The sequence below is a fragment of the Microtus pennsylvanicus genome, chromosome 4 (assembly GCF_037038515.1).
Source record: "Microtus pennsylvanicus isolate mMicPen1 chromosome 4, mMicPen1.hap1, whole genome shotgun sequence".
NCBI classification, from domain to species: domain Eukaryota; kingdom Metazoa; phylum Chordata; class Mammalia; order Rodentia; family Cricetidae; genus Microtus; species Microtus pennsylvanicus.
The window spans coordinates 32835397-32856579 of NC_134582.1; the positions used below are offsets into that span (position 1 = coordinate 32835397).

The 21183-nt window shown below is 36.3% G+C and overlaps 1 protein-coding gene across 2 annotated transcripts in view; it reads right to left on the reverse strand.

Annotated features, from left to right (window-relative positions):
* The window catches only part of Prr16 (proline rich 16), a 266720-nt gene that overhangs the window by 10784 nt on the left and 234753 nt on the right, over positions 1-21183 (reverse strand). The window contains exon 3 of one of the 2 annotated variants that reach the window (XR_012910290.1): positions 14042-14146. The exons of the other annotated variant lie outside the window; for it this stretch is intronic. The gene's annotated coding sequence lies outside the window, so the exon portion shown is untranslated. Of the gene's footprint in view, positions 1-14041; positions 14147-21183 lie in introns of those variants that run through there. 2 annotated transcript variants of the gene reach the window in all.

The following is a 21183-nucleotide window of genomic DNA, read 5'->3' on the forward strand; positions in this document are numbered from 1 at the left end:
CCATGTGGATGCCTGCGAATTGACCTTGCAAGTGTAGCCTAGTGGGATATTTTATCTTAACCACTTCAAGTCTTTCCTTTGAAATCAAAAGTAACAAGTCCCTTTTGTAGCTTATTATTATTCTGTATGGTTTCTCTTCAAATCTAAGCCATAGAATACAACATATAAGATAGGCATAGGACTTCTCAAGATATTAATAATTTCTTTTTCATTATTTATACTTGCCTATCTTTTTGTTTCTTTTAAAAACTATATGCATCTGTGTGCAGGAGACCATGGAGGCTAGAGGCGTGTATCATGGTGGAACTGGAGTTACTGGTGCTTATGAGCCAGCGGACCTCGGCATCAAGATCCAAACAGACCTCCTTTGCATAAGTAGCATGTGATTTAACTGTGACCTCTTTCTTTCATCCCTCGCCAATCAGTTTTCAAAATGATTTTAAAGCATGTCAGAGGACTGGAGACCACTCATCAGTAGAATATTTCTTGGCCTCTGGAGTTACTATCAAGAATTACATTTTAAAAACAACAAGCAAACAAAAATCTCGTAGACTCTCATCTCTGACCTATCTAGAGATACCTTATCAGCCACTTGCAAAGTTATTTATAAATACTATGATTAAATATAACAGGCTCATTCACCGATAAAAGACAGTAATGCTTCAACAACAGCCATATTTTTCTCTTCCTTTTTAAATTCCTGATAAGAAATATTACCTTGAAAAATAATTTCTGAAAATACTTATTGTTTCTAGTTATGGGCATTCATTATTAAATGTTCTAATGACTTCTGATAATTTAAATGAAAATTTCTGTTGCTTAATTTTCTGTGGAGTATAGGGATATTGGTATGTTTGGCTTATATACAGTTCTGTAGAAAGAAACTGAGAGCTTAGGTACAAATACATTTGCAGTGTTCAGGTATTTTCTTCCAAAAAGGAAACATTCAACAACTTAGTTTCAACAGATCATCCTCCATTGAAGGTCCCTTAGAACTTGATCCTTGTATAATATTCTAGGCTCCCTTGGATATTACATCCCCCCCACAGGAGCTGTCCTGTCTCTTGTGTATAAGATTCTGTCAGCTTTAGTAGTAGATCTGCCAAAGAAGTAAGAAGAGCCAGGGTTAGTGCCCTGATATCTTTATTCTGAAGGCATTAAACATTATTGACATGTTCTCTATCCTTGCAATCAGCAATAAATATTTTCTACTATTTAATAAGTTTGTGGAATGCAGTGTGGAAAAGGCTCAAGGAAACAGTTGAAAATTCATCACCTAAATGTTTTGTGGTGTTTTTTTTTTCCCCAGGAGCACAGAAAAGACCCTAAATAAGAACCCTTACTTCAGAACCCTTACTTCATCATCAAAGGAAGTGAGCAAGTTGTCTATAAAGATGTGAGCATTTCCTCTAACTTCTTAGGGGGCTTGAGAGGGCATGTGTTTGTGTTTTCTCTTCATCCGAGAAAGCTCTGCTTTCTGCGTGCTTTTGTTAACAATGATGAAACAAGAATTTCACTCATGCTGCAATTTTTTTCCCAAAAGCAACAAACAGTTTTGTAGATCCCATATTTCTGTTCCACTATTTTATATCCTTTTTGTTCTATCATGTGTTTCTTAGAGAAACAGTTGCAACCTGATTAGCTCTGTGAAATGGATGGCTGAATGTTTTTCCTTTTGGCAAAACACTGTGGAGTTGAGTAAAATCCTGGTAAATCTCATGTTAGCATGTGTGTATTAAACTATATCCCAGTGGATTTAAATGTGGCATGCCAAAAGAATGGTATTATTTTCTTACGGAGAGTACTTTCAATCAAAACAAAGTTAAAAGTTTAATCATGTTCCTCTATCTTGGTTAATCATTTATTTCTGAATCAAACCTTTTCATTTCTAGTTATCACATGACACATATGATAACTATAATCTAAGGCCCACTTATGCTTTTCAACCAGTAACTGTATTAGATAGAAATTAAATGTTGGTTCTTACATTCATCTCTGTGAAAGCTATTCCTCCTCTCTGGCTTTCAAATAGAAGGTATTGAAAGAAGCCTTGAGAAAACAGAAATCTAAATTTCATGATTGTTAATTCATTATCATACTATAGTTAAATTTCTTGCCTCTTTTCTTCACCAAAAATAAGATCAGAAGTCAACAACAATTATTCTAACCATGATTACCTGACAAATAAAACTACATTATAGTCTGTAATGATATCACAGGATTTCTTGTATTATTAAGGTCTCCAGAGCTGGAAGATTAAGAAAAAAAGAAAAACCAATCTATTTGTCTTTGCCAGATGTCCTATCTAACGGCCATTCACTTTTAAAATATACAACATTGAAAAGAATTACAATGCAGTGCAGTCAAATGAAATATATTGTATTTCAGTTTACTTTTCTTCTCTCCCAAACCATTGCTTCTTCGGCACACATTTCTCAATGATGGGAGCTTATGGATAGGAAAGAGGCCTGGCTCTGCACTAGCAAACTTCATGGAAAAGCTCTTGTGAAAAGAAACACAAAGCTTAGGAATTGAATGCTCTCTGCCGGGAGTTTAAGACGTGCTGCTCCAGGAGAGTGTAGGATCATTTATATTTAACATGCGGGGGTCGCCCTTCTTTCAATCTTGCCGCCACTGGGAACTAGAAATTGATGCCTATATTGCGTAAAACCAAGACGACACATGTAAGTCAGCTGAGAAACAAAAGGTGAGCAGACTTTGAGGTTACACAATTGAAGTAATTGCAGATCTCTGTATTCTCGCATTTGCCAGAATGCTTTTGCAATGTAGTCCATTAACAGCACTGTGCTGACAGAGGAAGTCAATTACACCACTAAAGTGCTGATACCATATCCATAACTGAATGATTCCAACATTGATGAAAATGGTAATGCTTCACGTGTGGCTTCTAAAGCACTTTTTCCACCAAAATGAATTCCAAAATATTCAAATGTCTCTTCTTAATTTTAATATTTTTACATGCTATCTCAATGTAGTCCTGGCTGGTCTAGTGATCACAAGGTAATCCAGGCTGGCCTCCAGTTTGGAAGAATCTCCCTATTTAGGTCACCTTTATGCTAGGATTGTAGCTATGTACCACCACATGTAACTTGGTTTCTGTGTACTATTAGGGCAATATACTAGAAACATCTATGATTTATGTATTTTAACATGTATAATTTCTGTTTCATCAATGGACTTTTGACTTTGTTAGACTTCCAGACTTCAGTGTGCTCTGAATATGAATTCTTTTGAACAGAAAACTTATTCTAGCATGAGTTCCAGAAAGATGTCAGAAAGTTTGTTTTCTATTCTTTATTTTTATTTTCTAACCATGCCTATTATTCTTTCTTGCTCTCTTAATCTCACCTTTTAGATGGAGACTCGGGTAGTAGCACATAGAGATATATTCCATGATAAGCAAGGAGGCAGGAGAGGAATGTATGAAAATTAAATTGGTCTTGTCTGATTGCTCATAATTGGTTAAAACATCATTTGAACTTATGGAAAGTATGTTTTAGTTCTGTACCTAAAATAAAAACATCAGCTATTTAAAATATATTGTTTTGTAAATTTGGACAGTATTCAATATATAGCATTAAATAAGTACATTTAGTAAATATTGACCAGTGATTATTCATTTACGAAAGTTCACTGAAAGAAACTGCTGATCTTGATAAAAAAAAAAACCACTGAAGTATTTTTGCTTTAACCCATGATTTATAGCAAATCTTCTCCATTCCTATATTTCTGATTTAAAATTAGGACATTATATAAAATCTTTTGGGTACCATTATTTGTTCATCTATATGACTTAAGACAGCAAAACCCTGGCCTTCTACAACTATCTTCAATACTGCATATATGTTTTGATAATAACTTGATCAGACTGCAAGGATTGTAATGTTTTCGAAATACTGATAATATATTGCTACATTTTTTAAAGTTATTTTATATGCCCGAGAGTGCACATGCATGTCATGACATGTATTTGTAGGACAAAGAACAATTGGCGAGAATCAATTCTCTTCTTCTAGAATGTAGGTTTCAAGGATTGAATTTCTGGGGTTAAGTTTGACAACAGTCTCTTTATCCTCTGAGCCATCTTGCTGGACTCTACTTTGATTTTATTTTTACATGCAAAATATTTAAAATATAGTAGGGAAGTTGAGGTACCCCATGAAGAAATGACACTATATCCCTTATTTCCAAGTATTGAGGTGTTTTAAAACAGAGAAACTGATAGTTAGCATATTTTGTGTGTAAATTGTGATTCTATCAAGTTATTTTAGAATCCTATTAATTTATTCTTTCTCCAGCAATAGCTTAGTAAATAAAAATGCAGTCTTTAGATATAATAAGCATTTTCACTTCTTTCTTTCTGGGAAGTCATGGCTTCTACTAATTAAGCTGGTCTATACACACTGTCATGGACACAATGGAGCAAATTTTGACAAAAGTGAGCAAATTGTTAATTTGCATTGTTGTTCATTGTTTTTAAAAATATCTCCTAAAGATACACACATGTGTTATGAATTATTTAGTACAAGTAGAAAGTATACATAAGATGTTCAAGTACCGAATAACTTTGGAACAAAAACATGAGAGTAATGAGCTGTGTCTTCTAGAATTGGACAAGACTCTAAAACTTGATTTGGAGATGACACAGTGGGTTAAGTATTTGCTGTGCAAAAATGAAGACCCAAGTTCACATCCCAAAAAATCATGCAACAAGATGGATACAGCACTGTATACTTGTCATCTAAGTGATGGGAGTTATCAACAAGATGGGCCCAGGGACTTCTTTTACCCATCATTCTAGCTAATTGTTAATTTCAAGGTTGAATATGTGCCCACATAAAAAATCAAGTGAGGAGCAATGAGAAGACAGCTGAGGTTGACACACACAGACAGAGGCGAGCATATTCCACCACCTACCCTCAGCTTCACAACATCTGCACACAAACAGAAACACTAGAGAAAAGAAAGGAGGGGGAGGAAGAGGAAGTAAAGAAGGAAGAAGATGGGAAAGTGGGGAAAGAAAGAAGAAAGGAAGACAACAAAGCCCTAAAGCCAACTTCCTTATGTTTACAGAATAGTGTTTCAACAATGGGGTACATCAATAAAGGCAAGCAGAACTGTTGAAGAGTAGCACTCATGCAGAACCAGCAGAGAGCTAGAGCTGTCGTCCAGGAGAAGAGCAGTTACAATGGACAAGGAGCATGGAAAGCATTTATGAGATTAAGTGTGTTTCGCTGGAAGGAGAACTGGTCAAATATGCAATGTAGAACGATGGCAGAGGGCTATAAAGAACTCAGTGCCAAGGAGCAACCTCTGAGGGAGCCGGAATCTGTTCAGTGAGCGCAACTGACTGTAGTACTGAGCTGAGCAGGTGGCAGCAGTAGACAGCTAAGCGGAAGTCAAAGAATGAAAAATTCTAGTGAAGAACAAAGGTGTTAAAATTTTTCTATGTTTTTCTTTTTCTTGTGGTCTGTCTGGATGTATAGTAATGTTGTTTCCCCAGATAGATAAGAAAAAATATAGCAAGGAAATTTTGAAGAAATGCATTGACAGTTATACAGAATATTATGACAAACACTTAAGCAACATGTATCAAAATGAATATTGAACATATTCTACTATAAACAATAGAAATATTAATTAAAGTAAGAAATTTTACATCTTAAGTCATCGTGTCTCCAAAATGACTTTTGCTTTTCATTACTAATAAAAGATGAACCAGTTGAGAATCTTTAAATTTTAGCTATGTTTTTTTTTTTACAAGTGACACTCTTTGTCAATTAAAGTCAGAGGCTATGTAGGAAAATAATCCGTGGAAGAACAGTTTTGATTTCTGAAAAGAACATAACTCTTGATTAATACATTAAGTGTGGTGAGGTTTCTAATAAATTCAGTGATGGTTGTTGTTAGGTCATAAATCTACAGAATTAGTCCAGAAACATAATCTTTGACATACCATTTGCCCTGCCTACAAGATATGCTGGAGTAAATAAAGGAATTATGAGAGTAGCCAATCACTATGAGAGTAGTGAGTGATCTAACTTGAGACCCATACCATGAGAGGGAGTCCACGGGTGGAGTGTCAGGACCCAGAGACTGGATAGTCCAGAAACCTAGGATAGAACCAAACACAACTGGCAAAAAGAAAAAAAAATCATTGCGTAGTCCAGTAGTCATCAGAGAGGCTTCATCCAGCGACTAATGGAAACAGATGCAGAACCACAGCCAAACATTAGGCCAAACTGGGTGAATCTTGTAGAAGAAGGCAAGGAAGGATTGTACAAGCCAGAGGGGCCAAAGATACAACAAGAAAACCCACAGAATCATCTAACATGGGCTCATAGGGCTCACAGAGACTGAACTGCCAACCAGAGAGCTTGCATGGGACTGAACTAGGCCTTCCTAGGCCTTCAGCACGTATGTTACAGTTGTGTAGTTTGGTCTTCTTGTGGAGCTCCTAACAGTGAAAACAGGGTCTGTCTCTGACTGCTATCTGCTTTTGGGGACTTTTCCTCCTACTGGGTTTCCTCCTCTTCCAGCCTTATTAGGAGAGGAAGTGCGTAGTCTTACAACAACTTAATATGCCACGTCTGGCGATATAAATGGGAGGCCTGCCCTTTTCTGAAGAGAAAGAAAGAGGAATGGATGGGTGGGCAGAAAAAGGGAGGTTGGTGGAAGGAATTGCTAGGAGAGAAGGGAGGGGAAACAAACAAATGTGTCTAAAAGAGAATTAGTCACCTGCTATTGTCCTGACCTTTTAAGCAGATTTACATGTGCAAAATATTTTACCTTGGTTTTCAAGATTGTTACCAACAGATACCTTTGCTCCTTAGGGGTATCATATTAAAACTTGACTTCTAATTGGACAGGGTTAGTCATAGAAAATTGTCATCTAAAAAATCAAAATACAGATTTTCAGTAGTTATTTAGTGCTACTGAGAAACATTTTCTCTTCCAAATAAAGTTACTAAAAATCAAGGTTTTATAAAAATTACCTTTGAGGTTCAAACACAATGATCCTTTTATGTGAGTGATCTGTGTAGGAAAGTTGACCTCTTATTTGAGAACAGCTAACTTTATGTACCGGATCTTTTTAGCTATTTTCATTTTTAAGAATAAATAATATAAGGAAAAATGTCAAATTTCTACTGTCAGTCAAGATTATTCTCCATGAGAATCATTAATATAGTCAACTGTTTTAATTTTTAACGAAACTTTAGGAATAAATTTTGGTACTACCTTACTGAAGAAAAAATGAGCAAAGTTAATACAACAGAATCAGACAGTTAGTAAACTGATAATATAACTTAGATAACCTCAAATAGTTAAGTTTAAGACATAGAGTAGGTGAGCAAAAGCAGCAACGATATAGCTATTGCAATTCCTGATTCAAATCATTCTGCAGAGTCACTGCAATAAATGGTCCATCACCAGAACAAAGCCAGCACACCCATGAGGAGGGTCGATGACCAGAAACAAGTACACATAGTTACAGCCATCTGATTTTGGCACAGGTTCAAAAACAAACACTGAAAGAAGAGCAAATTGTGTTCAACAACTCAGGACTAAGGAGACTGTGTACCCAATCATAAAAAAATTACACCGATTTTTCAATTCGTATCCTGCAGATAATTAAGATTAGATTTGAAGCCACCACAAGAACACAGAATAAACATATCTATATGTAGTATTTGAAATAGCTTTGAAAATAGCAGTAGGATTTGACAAATGGGATTGCATGAAATTTCAAACCTTCCTCATGGCAGAGGAGATATTTAACAAAGCAAAGTCATCCTGCAGCTGAGAGAAAAGTTTTGTCTGGTCTTCACCCTACAGGTGACTCTTTTCTGAAATATAGGAAAAAATTAAAAGAAAATGAAGTATCAACCTCCCCCAATAAGCCAATGAACAAATGGACAAAGCTATTGAACAGCCAGCTATCAAATGAAGCAAAAGGTTCAACAAATGTATGAATAAGGGTGTAATATCCTCAGTTACTTGACAAATAAAAAGCAAAAAGTGTAGTGTTGGATTTGATCTCAAGCAAGTCAGATAAAGTTTATCTAGAGAACAGAACGTTCTGGATAGGACATGGAGAAAAGACAATTCTCATATACTACCAATGGGAATGGAAAGCCCTCAATCACTATGGAGGTTCCTCAGGAAAAAAATCAGGTACCATGTGACTCTCCTGTACCACTCCTGAGTACATACACAAAGAATTTGTTCTTAGGCCTTTGGTTTGCATTTGGGATTTCAGGCTAAAGAAATCTCAGAATGGTGGAAACAGCTTAATGTCAGGCCATCCTGGTGGGATGTCTAAATAGAAAACTGTAAAAGACCCAGACTGTGGAGTTCTGGCTTGTGGAGTTTCAGAAAGGAATAAGGACTTTATCAGGAAATGAGCTACAATCCATTTATATTACATTTTGGCAAAGGATTTGTTACATTCTTCCCATGATTTCATAGCTTGAACAAGGTTAAATTAATTTTTAAAAATGGACTAACTTGGCAGTGGCAATCTCAAGACAGGATAGCAGGACAGCTCTGCTCTGGTGACTGCTCACTGCTCTTTTTCTGGGTTAAACTATCAGAGAGCAACAATTTGAGCGGAAATATATAAAACATGAATTTGAAAGAGAAGAGTGGGTTTTTTAATGTTGTACTCATAGCAGCTTCTGAGAAAGGCACCAGAACAATTGAAATGAAAACCTCATGCTCCAAATTAAGAGAGTAAGGAGCATGTCCTGAACGCCAGGTATCACCCATTAAAACTACCACCTTGTGAAAATATAAATTCGTTTGTAAGGAAAGAGCCTAGAATGGGAACATTGTTGAAGGAGTTTCAAGGTCACAAACAACAAGTTCTCCAGCATACAAAACAGAGAGTAAGACAATTGAAGTTTTTTTTTAAAAAAAAATAATAGCTTGAGTTTGTCACAGAGCTTGGAAGCATCATTCACCCAGTATTAATTGTACAAGGACAAATGCTGCAGAATTGAAGGGAATTATGGAGGCCCAAAGCAAGCAGAGTGTCTGTGGTCTGGCCATCTGTGCTGTGATCCAGAGTCCCTACATGAGGCCCTAGGAGAGCAGGGCATGAAGCAGTGGAGGTGATGTCTAAGTTGCAATAGAGACTCCATTGTGTTGGAGAGCCAATACCATTGAATGGTCACTGTGTAAAAATTCAGACAGCCAGTAGAGCTGGCCCAAGAGACAGTGTGGGATCTACAGGCAGCAGAGCTGGAGGAGTAGGGCTATCCAAGCCCTTTGGAGCCAAATAAATCCTTCAAGAATCCAAAATGTAGGACGTGTGTCTATGATTGATCTGGTGTTTGTCCTGTTGGTTCAGTCTTGCTTTTGTGTTTTCCTCTTTGGTATCCATGTTGTCATCTATGGAAAGGGAATGTTCAATTTGTGGTAGATGAACAATTTTACTTGGTTTTAATATTATGGGAATTTACGGTTAAGATATTGCCCCAGGTTTTAGGAAAACTGGAATTTTGAACAGTTTGGGGGAAGTAAAAGACAACAGGAACTTTTGAGGTTGAACTAAATTCATTTTGCATTATGAAATGGACTTGGGCTTTAAAAGACAATGGGTGCATGATTATGAAAAAAAGTCACATGTTTGTATATGAGGTTGACAGTGGTTGGGCTTGTGATGTTTAATGCTGAATGCCAATTCGGTGGGACTTAGAGTCATCATGGAAACACATCTCCAGACATACTGCTGAGGGTGTTTCTAGACCAACTATTTGATGAGGTTAGACATGTTGTGGATTTGGCAACATTCCACTGGCTGGGATCACAGACTGAATAAAAAGCAGCAGCAAGTAGAGCATCCTCATTTATTTCTCAGATACCTGAATACAGAAATAATAATACAGAGCCTTCACCCTCACTTTTATAACTGCAACCCTGTAAACCACAAACCAAAACAAACCTTCCTCATTTATGTTGTTTTTGTCTGGTATTTGAACACACACACACACACAAACGAGATAAGTAGTTATTACACTCTTACTGACTTTACCTTTATTCCCAAGCTGTTATTGTCCTATTTTAAAATTATTATAAAAATTCACTCTCAAGAGCTTTTCCCTCGTTGTGGTAAATGTTTATTTATTTTTATTCTATGTGTATCATTTCTTAACATGCATGTATATCTGTGTACCAACAGTAGAGGCGGTGGAACTGCTGAGATCCAAATTCTCCGTTGTTAGCTACCATGTGAGTGGTTAGAACGGAACCCAGGTCCTCTGGGAGAGTGGCCAATTTTCTTATTAGCTTTGTTTTCTCTCCAGTCCCTGTTTCTTTGTTTTTAATGGAAATATTCATTGTCTAATATTTTTTTATTCTTTACTTTTAAAATTGATAAAATTTTATGGAGAACATCATACATGAGCACCAGACTTACACCATTCTCAACTCTCCCTTTCTCCCCTTTACCTCCTACTAGGCCTCCTTCCAAATTTAAGATCTTTTATTTAATTATTATTATTATATGAATATATTCACATATATATGTGCAAACATACTAAGTCATTTAAGTTTATTCATACATACATGTGTTCACAGCTTACTACTTGGGACTGGACAAATTATGTCAGAGTTCATCCATATAGGAGACTGAGTCTCTCTCTCCCTCTCTCGACAGGCTATTCATCTAGGGGTGGGTATATGATGAATTTCTCCTGTCAACATTGGCATGTAAACTTAAGTCATTATGTGGATCTGGTCCAGGAGACTATATTGTTTATAGTTTATTGGATAGAACTTTCCTGTCATTTATAGAAAACACCATTTCACAGCAGCTCTGCTGCCTTTCAGGTTCTTACGATCTTTATGACCCCATTTTTGTGATTTTTTTCCCAAAATTTGATGTCGGTGTTGCGTTTAATCTGCATATCAACTGTGGTTGAGCCTCCCCCCTCCCATAGTCACTTATTCTCTTCACATTGAACAGCTGTGGATATTGGTAGTTGTCTAAATCTATTGCAAGAAGACTCTTCATTGATGAGGGTTAAGAGCTATACTCTTACATAAGTATAAGGATGAATATTTGGATTACAGTTAGAAATTATATTGGTTTAGGAAAGTGGAAGTAGAACATTCTGCTCTCAGGCCTATGTCTTCTCCAGTACAGGTAATTGGCTAAGATTACAGTACCAGCCAGAGCTGTACTGCTATGCAGGCATTTGTCCAATTAGAGAACTATTGCTACCTTTAAGACAAAATTCCATTTTACAAGTACTGCATTTTCTACATATACTCATTCGCTGAAGAGATCCTTGGGCTAAACTGGTTACTAACCTGTGTAAGGTTGGAATAAACATTAATGTGTAAGAACTTCTGTGGTATACCAATTTAGAATCCTTTGGGAAAATATCCAGGAATAATAAAATAAGTAGGTAATAAGAGAAATTTATTTTTTTATATTTTTGAGAAAATTCCATACTGAGTCTGAGTGCTATACTGGTTCAAATAATTTATACTCTTCAAAACACAGCTTTATTCTGATATTTTCTTAGTTTTGTTGCTGATGTGTAAGTCTTCAATTAATTTGAAGTTGGTGTTTTCATGAATCAGTTCTGATTTCTTTCTTTCACATGTGGATGTATGTTCTTCCTAAAAACTTTTGCTGGAGAGACTTTATTTTTCATACTTAGTATTCTTAAAATATTTGTCAATAACATTTTGGTTTTTTTGCATGGATTTATTTCTTCATTCTCTGATCTGTTCCATGGAGCCATACATTTTTATTCTTATCTGATTTTTATATAAATTATATTTGGCAAGCATACATAAATGCAATTTTTACAACATTTCTACTTCCCTTTCTCTCTATTACAACTATTCCGGTGACCCTTACACTACTTTTCTAATTCTGACTTTTTTCCCCCCAAATTATTGTTGTTTTATACACACTTAAGTGCACACACATGCATAGATATATTTATCATCAAGTCCATGAATTGTTGCTTGTATGCACATGTTTTTAGGACTAATTATTGGAACTGGGTAGTCTATTAGAGGTTATCCCTGGGGAAAACTGGAAAGCTGATCTTTTATATATAACTTTAGCCTTGTTATTCTTTTGGCAACTGTTGGGTGTCTGTAGCTCTTCACCTAGAAGTAGGGCCCTGTGAAAATGTCCCTATCCACATTAGTAAGTCAACTGGTATTGTTAATGTGCATCTTGAGTAGCTAACCATATTGCTGAGATTTCATCCTTAAAAGATACTATCAGCATCAGGTGGTTTGGTACTCTGGTTGTTTGAATCTTTCTTCCCTTTCTTTAACAATGTTCTTTGAGCTTTGCTGCAGGTATTGTACTACAGTATCTGTTGTGGCTGTGCAGACCAGGGTCGCTTATTGTCTGCATTTTCCCCTGTTGTGTGTTTTGTGATAGCCTTTGTCTTCTGCAAAAAGAAGCTACTCTGATGAGGTTTGGGAGTTATACTTACCTGTGTTTTTAAGAATTAATATTTAGAATATAGTTAGTCAGTGTATTGATTTTGGAAAATGGTCTTGTGTCTAAGTCTACAGCAATAGGATTTTACCTTCAGATTCTGGCAAGCAACAGAATGCAATTACAATAGCCTACATTGTTTGGGGAGTGTGTCTAACTCCCTTGATAACAACTAAAAGAGAAGTTTCACATGCCTGACACTGAGAAAATAAGAAACAAGAAAACAAAGCAATTTTTAAAATTGGCTACATAGCAGGACAGAGAGTCCTCAAAAGAAGAAATAAAACTAAGGAAACCTAAAAATGTGTTCAGCATCCTTCACGGTGGGGGAAACACAAATTAAAACTACTTTAAGTTTCTATCTTGCTACAGTCAGACTATAATTAAAAAAAATAATTGGATATATCCTGGCAAAGATATACGATAGGAAAGTCCTCATTTACCTTACTTAAAACCCATATATAGTATTTGCATATATATTTGTATATATATATATACACATTCAAATATATGCACACACTTATATTTAGAGTGGTTGGTCACTCTAGGTGATAATGTTCTCACCTATAGCTGTAAACTATATTTCTTATTCTTTGTATTTATACATTGATATTTTAGCCACTGAAAGTTTAACATATTTTGAAGTTGGTGTTATACCTTAACTTTGTTATTCTCTCTAGAGGTACAAGCTACTTGTGATTTCTAAATTTCATAATTGATCTAGTCTATTTCTCAAAAAAAATTATTGGCTCAATAGAAAAATAAATCAATTAAAAGTAAGCAATAATCTTGAACATATGGCCAAAACATATGTAAAATGATACCCAATGTTCTAATTATCAAGGAGTATGCATCAAAACTATGATGAAATATCATTTAAAACATTTTAGTATAGCCATAATAAAAATAAAAACAAGCAAATAAACAACATATCGAAGCATTGGTGTGAATATGAGAAAGAGTGTGTCTTACATTGACAATAATTTAAACTGCTACCAACCAAGTCATAATGGAAAGCAGCATCTAGCTTTCTCAAAAACTTAAAATAGGTCTAGTGCATTATCTAGAAACTCTAGTATGGATATATGCCCTAATGAGTTAAAAATCCTGTGTGGCAAAGATGTATTCTCATCTTTATCGAAATATTATTTTCAAAAACCTGAAATGAAAATAGCCTATGACAATGGTTATATGAATGAAGATGGAAATATAGCATACTCATACAATGAAATGTAATTGATTCATGAAAAATAGAGAAGGCTTACAACTTGTGATAAACAAGAAGGACATTTTGTGTGTATGATATTCAAAAGCCAAGTGATTCTACTTAATAGGCGCATATAATAGTCAAATTCTAAGAAGCAGAGGCTATAGCAGTGGTGGCTGATGGTTAAGATTGGGAAGAGGAAGTTGCTCAGCAATGTCAGGTGAGTGATATCTAGAGATCTGCAGTATGGCATAATGGCTGTAGTTACCACCACAGCACCGTGACTGCACTTCACAGGGAAACTCGACAGATACCATGTATGTCCACTGCCCTATTACCTTATTGTGATGACCTGATTGTTTCTTGGCCCACGAAGCTGTGCCGACCACATTAGTGGCATTATTTGTATGTCTGTTGAATTTCTACAAATCTATTTAGGAAATCTTGAAAGAAGAAAGCACAGAAGTGGAGGCGGAAGGGGTGGAACTGGTGAAAATGTAATACTCATATTAATTTTAAAACAAAGAAAAAGAGATGCAACATATAATGCATTGATTGCCAACATTTTTTTTTAACCAAGGAAGTGAAAGATCTATTTGACAAGAACTTTAAGGCATTGAAGAAAGAAACTGAGGAGTATACCAGAAAATGGAAGGACCTCCCTTGCTCTTGAATTGGGAGGATCAACATAGTAAAAATGGCAATTCTACCAAAGGCAATTTATAGATTCAATGCAATCCCCATCAAGGTCCCATCAAAATTCTTCACAGATCTTGAGAGGACAATAATCAACTTTATATGGAAAAACAAAAAACCCAGGATAGCCAAAACAATCCTATACAATAAAGGATCCTCTGGAGGCATTACCATCCCTGACTTCAAACTCTATTACAGAGCTACAGTGTGGTACTGGCATAAAAACAGAGAAGTCGACCAATGGAATCGTATAGAAGACCCAAATTTTAACCCACAAACCTATGAACACCTCATCTTTGATAAAGGAGCCAAAAGTATACAATGGAAGAAAGAAAGCATCTTCAACAAATGGTGCTGGCATAACTGGATGTCAACCTGTAGAAGAATGAAAATAGACCCATATCTATCACCATGCACAAAACTCAAGTCCAAATGGATTAAAGACCTCACTATCAGATTGCCAACATTTTATTTCCTCAAAATAACTCACCAGTTGTTTATTCACAATATTCCCTTTTCAAGGCCTCAACAAAATTTCTTTTTTTTTCATGTTTATTAATTACTGGGCCAAGATTATGAGCTTAAGAGGTACATTTTTATTTCAGCTTTGCCATTTGTTGAGTTAGAAACATAGCCATAAAGACAGTAAATTCCATTTATTCTATCACCCAGTAGCTGATTCTCTCAGGAGAAAGCCCAGAAGAAAGCAATACCCTAACACCAGAAAAGTAAGTAAATTAATAACAGTACTAACAATACTAAGGAAAGGGTTAACAAATTATTATACCAAATTCAGATTTTTCACACTTTCTACAATTGTACTGTGGGATGATACAATGCTACAGAGACATCTGTACTCACTGGGAAAATGTGGGAAATTAAATTGCTTTAAGATTGCATGGAGACTTTGTATTGTATATTTTCATTTATATTAAGTAATTATTGAAGGAAAATCTATAGAGACTAAAAAGTAAATTATAAGATTTTTCCATCTATGAGTAAGAGAATGGGAACAGACTTCTTATTGGTATGGTTCTCTAGTTAGGGTGATAAATAGGTTCTAAAACTGGACATTTGTGCTTTTTGCATAATCTGAAGAACTAAAAAAACTTACTTTAAAACATTAAAATTTTAGTAAGTGTGAATTATATTTTAATGAAGCTGTGTTTATAAAAATAGTGTGGCAAGAACTAAACCAATTTATGTTATTTTTTATGCAAAAAGGTATTTAAAACACATTGCGGTTTAAAGTTGAAATGTCCCACAGAACTCCTGGAACCAATGAGTACTCGGTCCCCAACTGGTGGCACTGTTTGGCCAATATGTGTGACCATTCGTGGCTACAGACTTGCCAGGAGAAATGAGTCACTGGGGCAGGCATTGAGACTTTGTAGGCTAGTCCCATTTTCCGTTCTTCCAGAAATCCAGATGCTGTGTCGCCTGCCATCTTCCTGTTCATAATGTCCTGCCTTCTGAATCCGCTTTTGTGTCTTACCCACCATGACATGTAAATGCCTCTGCCAGTGTAAGCCCAAATAAACTTTCCTTAAGTAGATTTCGTTGGGTATTTTATACAATAACTGGAAAAAAACGTTAAGCAAACTAGATACACCATGGATCCAGGATGGGCAACAGTAAAAATATTTCAATTCTGCCTCGCAGAAGACCATGCTATTAACTTTCCAGTGCCTTTATTTTGTAATGTTGTCATTTTGGTGGTTGATTTCACACTGTGATGCCAACATTTTACAGCTGCTTTCAGATTTCTTTAGACTCTAATAGAAGACAACAGTGTGTTTAACTTTATGAAATTGAAGTAGTTTCTAAAATTTTCAACATGTAAGACCTGGTGAATTTAAAGCCGAGATAGCAAACATATTCACATCTTCAAATCAGACTTTAATCTTTTCCAATCTAATTTTCGGCATTCTTCTCTAGCGATGTGATGTGTGGACTGATGATGCATTTGAAGGACTTGGAGAGGTGCCATCTCACTGGATAGAATAATTAATATACGTTACAAGACTTAATAAGAGGCCTGAGCTAATGAGCCAATCAGTTTATAATTTATGGAGACCTCTGTGATTTTCTTCGGGGCTTACTGGCTATGGGAACTCGGCAGGACATAAGCCCCAACAAGCCAGCCCTCATGTTACACAAGAACACTCACATTGTTTGTATAAATGAAAGCCTAGGTCAACAACTGAAAAATAGATTGTGTGTCTACAGGCATACAATACATATCTATTGAACTTTTAGTTGTACATCAAGTAGATAGATTCAATAAAGTACAGTTAATAACGTGTTTATGGCTTCCTTGTTTTATAGAGTAGGTTCAGAGTGGAAACTCCACTATTAAAAATGCCAAGAAACACTGGAATGAATACATATATTCTGAAATATCTGTGCCAATAATGTACAGCAAAAGAGTGGCCATGACAAACAACATACAATGATGTGGTTGAGATGGCAAACACATCGATGGGCAGATGTGAGTTATGAACGATTAAGTATTTATCGTCTCACATTGACAAAGGATAGAGCAGACACCACTTGTCATTGTGGCTAGAATCGAGGAAAGAGTTACCTTGAGACTGGAAGATAAAGAATCAAAGGAAACAGATGGAAGCTGTGGAGGTGCTAGTAAAATCTATCTTTGGACACCTGCTCCTGCTCCGCAGTATGTTTGAAGAAAATTCATGCTATAAACGGATGGCAGCTGAACCCTGAAGTATGCACACAATAATTCAATAAAGGGTTATACCAATGGTAAAAGTCAGAAGTATTGAAAAGAGGAAAAAGATTGAGTTTCTTTCACTGAAGGTTACTTTTTACAATAAATATTTTCTTCCATAAAACCTTGTTTTCTTGTGTAAAATTATAAAATGAAATGCATAACTTTAAAACCTCTGAAACTTTCTGAAGTTAGATTTTTTTCACAGTTTATATACTGCAATTTGTTCAGGATGATCTACTTCAAACAGCTTTCACACCACAACAGTCCAAAATCAACAACTCTTATTCATACTTGTGAGCCTTTTCCAGGGTGCACTTCAAGCATCAAAGGCAGACTAGGATGCATTCAATTATGTTTACATCCGTGTGGCTACCTTTTCACTCTTGGGGCAGCAGCAGAGTCCCTGTGAGAAATCTAAGAGAAAACAATCGACAATATATTTGCTTAAATTCTATGAGGGTATGCAGCACAATCTGCAGTTTTCAAAATCCTGTTTCCTTTAAATTCCATTCAATAGTTTCTCTTTGATCCTGCCTATCTTTTCACTTTTCAGTTCTATGACTAGCCATGACAACATTCTGCACTGGAAAACACTGAATTCCATAAAACACAAAATATCATTCAAACACCACAGGCATGGGAAAAAATGTAGGATATACAGACTATACTACTGTAGAGTCAGGGTCATTGTTCACATAAGAGAAGAAGAAGACACCAAATTGAATGAAAGCTTTTAGTCATTCAATGAAAGCAAAAAATTTAAATTTCAAAGGGAACTTTTAAATGTCTGTGGATGGCAAGGGGTATTAAATATTAATTATGTCATTTTGCTGGTGTTAATAAGAAATAAGCTAATTTTAACAGGTAACTGACACTGATTTAGAGAAGTAATAGAAATACTTAATTAAAAGTTTCTAAACCACACACCTGTAGTTATTTAAATAGACTCTGGCATTTTACCGCTTGGTTTCCAATGGGTGGTTCTTACTATTTAGGAAAGTTTAAGAAGTGTGGCCTTGCTTGGGAAATACTTTCCTGGAATGAAGTTTGAAAGCCTAGTACCAATATCCAATAATCTCTCTCTGTCTCTGTGTCTACATCTCTCTGTCTCTGCTTCATCACCTGCTTTGTGCTTGCAGATCAAGATGAGACTGCCCAGCATCCTACTCCAGATGACATGTTTGCCTTCGATGCTATTATGGACTCTAACTTCCTATGACCATAAGTCAAAATAAAGTTTTTCTTCTGTAAATAGCCTTGGTCATGGTAATTTATCATAGCAACAGAAAGAATTAATACAATGAATTTTTACATATTTGTATTTTCAAAATTGAAACAAAATTTAAATTCCACTTGATTAATCAATAGTATTAATCAAGAATAGGGTATTCATTTACATATAAAAAGGAGACAACTTCTACACCTAACTTCAAAAACCCTCTTAAAATATAAAACTTATTTGAAAGTGAAGAGTCAAACTTTGGAAGACCTGGGTATTCATAGATAATGAGTTGAAATTCTCTCCCAGGAGAGAATCTTTTACTGATGAGAAACTGCAAAGAATAAAATAAAAAGTAACCAAGTTTCACAGAGAAGAGACAACAGGATCTCAGAGAAGAGAAAGTACAGTTAAAAGTGAATAAGAAAAATTAGTCTAGAAGATTTCATAGAGGTACAGTGCAATCCACTTTTAAAATACCACCAAGTAAGAGGTTTAAAATAACCTCTGTAACTCCTCATTTCTTCTAAAAGTTCAATGAAACTAATTTACCACCAAAAGAGAAAACTCAAATTGACAGTTATTTTTAATTAAAAAGAATAATAAGACATAAAACTATATCTGGGAAAACTATATCAGTGACCTAGGCTGCAACAGGCCTAAGACAGCAAACTCCACAGGAGCAAGTACAAGGGAACAACTGCTGAGGGAGGGAGTAGGCCTGAGCCAAGTCCTCAGCAGAAAGAGCCCCAAGCAAACAATCTCTGTGGGTGCAGGCCTGAATGACCCCTGGTATTGCAGAGCAAACCCCGGAAGTGCTGAGAGACCTCCAAGAACATAGAGTGACCAATGGGGTGACTCAAACTGTGGTCCGAAACTGCACCACAAGAAGCAACCATCAGGGCCTTGGATCCACTGACACCTGGAAGACTAATCACCAGAGTCACAGACAGCCCCAACTACACCTATCAGAGGAAAAGATGGGTAAACAAGGTAAGAACACATACAGTACCACAAAGAGCAACACAACACCAGTAAAAATGGTGATCCTACAACAGTAAGGCTTGAATAACCAAATATTGATGAAGCAGAATAAAATGACCTAAAAATTAACTTTATGAGAATGTTTGAGACCCTTAAAGAAGAAATGAAAATTTCCCTCAAAGAAATGCAGAAAAAGACAAACATAAGAATCAACAAATTTCTTAAAGAGTACCAAGAAAAAGCAATCAAACATATGAAACTATTCAAGACTTGAAAACTGAAATAGAGACAATAAATAAAACACAAGCTGAGAAAATTATAGAAACAGAAATCATGAGAAAACTATTAGGAACCACAAATGCAAGCATAAACAGCAGAATACAAGTATGGAGAGAGAATCTCAAGCGCTGAAGATACAATAGAGGAGATAGACTCATCAGTGAAAGAAAACATTAAATCTAACAAAAGATTGACACAAAATATCCAGGAAATATGGGACACAATGAAAAGATCAAACCTAAGAATAATAGGTATAAAAGAAGAATAAGTTCTCAAAAACACAGAAAATATATTTAACAAAGTCATAGAAAAAAACTTTCCCAACCTAAAGAAAGATATGCCTATGAAGATACAAGAAGCTTACAAAACACCAAATAGACTAGATCCAAACAAATGTCCCCTCATAATATAATAATCAAAACACTACACATACAGAATAGAGAAAGAATATTAAGAGCTGAAAATGAAAGAGGTGAAGTAACATATAAAGGCAAACCTATCAGAATTATACCCGACTTCTCAATGGAAACAACAAAAGCCAGAAGGTGCTGGTCAAGAGTCATGCATACATTAAGAGACCACAGATGCTAGCCCAGACTACTATACCCAGCAAATTTTCAATCACCATGGAAGGACAAAACAAGATATTCTATGACAGAACCAGATTTAACCAATACCTAGTCACAAACCCAGCCCCACACAAAGTACTAGAAGGAAAAGCCCAACCCAAGAAGTTGGCTACATGAGGAAAAACACAGACAATAGATGATCTCACAGCAGCCAATTCCAAAGAAGGGGAAAACGCACAAATTAACATCACCAACAATGGAAACTAAATTAAAGGAGATTAAAGGGGTTAAATCAGCTCCCTTTAGAGGGCGGGGTTTGCCTCAGGCGAATCCCTGCCAATAAAGAGTGCGCGGAGAGGCGGCTCGGCCCTTTTTGTTCCTCGATACCTGTGCTATGCTGGAACTTTGGTTCAGTAAGTTTAACAATAAACTGGTAAATATTCTTTGATATCTGCATTGCCTTTATTTTGTGCCGGTACATCTGGCGCCCAACGTGGGGCTTTGCCGAGAACCGGCCCCGAATTGGAGTCTCTTGCACCCCGAGCCGCTGCAGCGGTCTCTCTGGGCGCACGCTGAAACGGCTGAGATTCTGAGCGACTCGATTTTCCCTGCTGCTTGTTAGAGTATCAAGCAGTGAGTTTGATATCCACAGAGCCTTTTTAACAGCGCCTAAGCCTCTGTTCCGAGCCGCCCCGGCCAGATTTCCCGTGCGCAACCGCCCGCCGGCGCGCGCGCTGCCTGTGTCTGCTCCCCCTCCCACCCCCACCGCCGCCAGCGCTCAGGTCACATGACAGCGGCCTGAGAGCCCCGGCAAAAAATACTTATCAGCTTGGTGTCTGTTTCAATTTTGTTTTTGAGTCCTTTTATTTCAGATTTAGGACACGTGGATTCAACTGGGCTCTTTCGCCACCACTGGCAGGAAACAGTTATTACAGGTAAGAGAACTTTTTCTTTTCTAAATAATGTCTGACAACGTGACCGCAGCCTATTTCAATA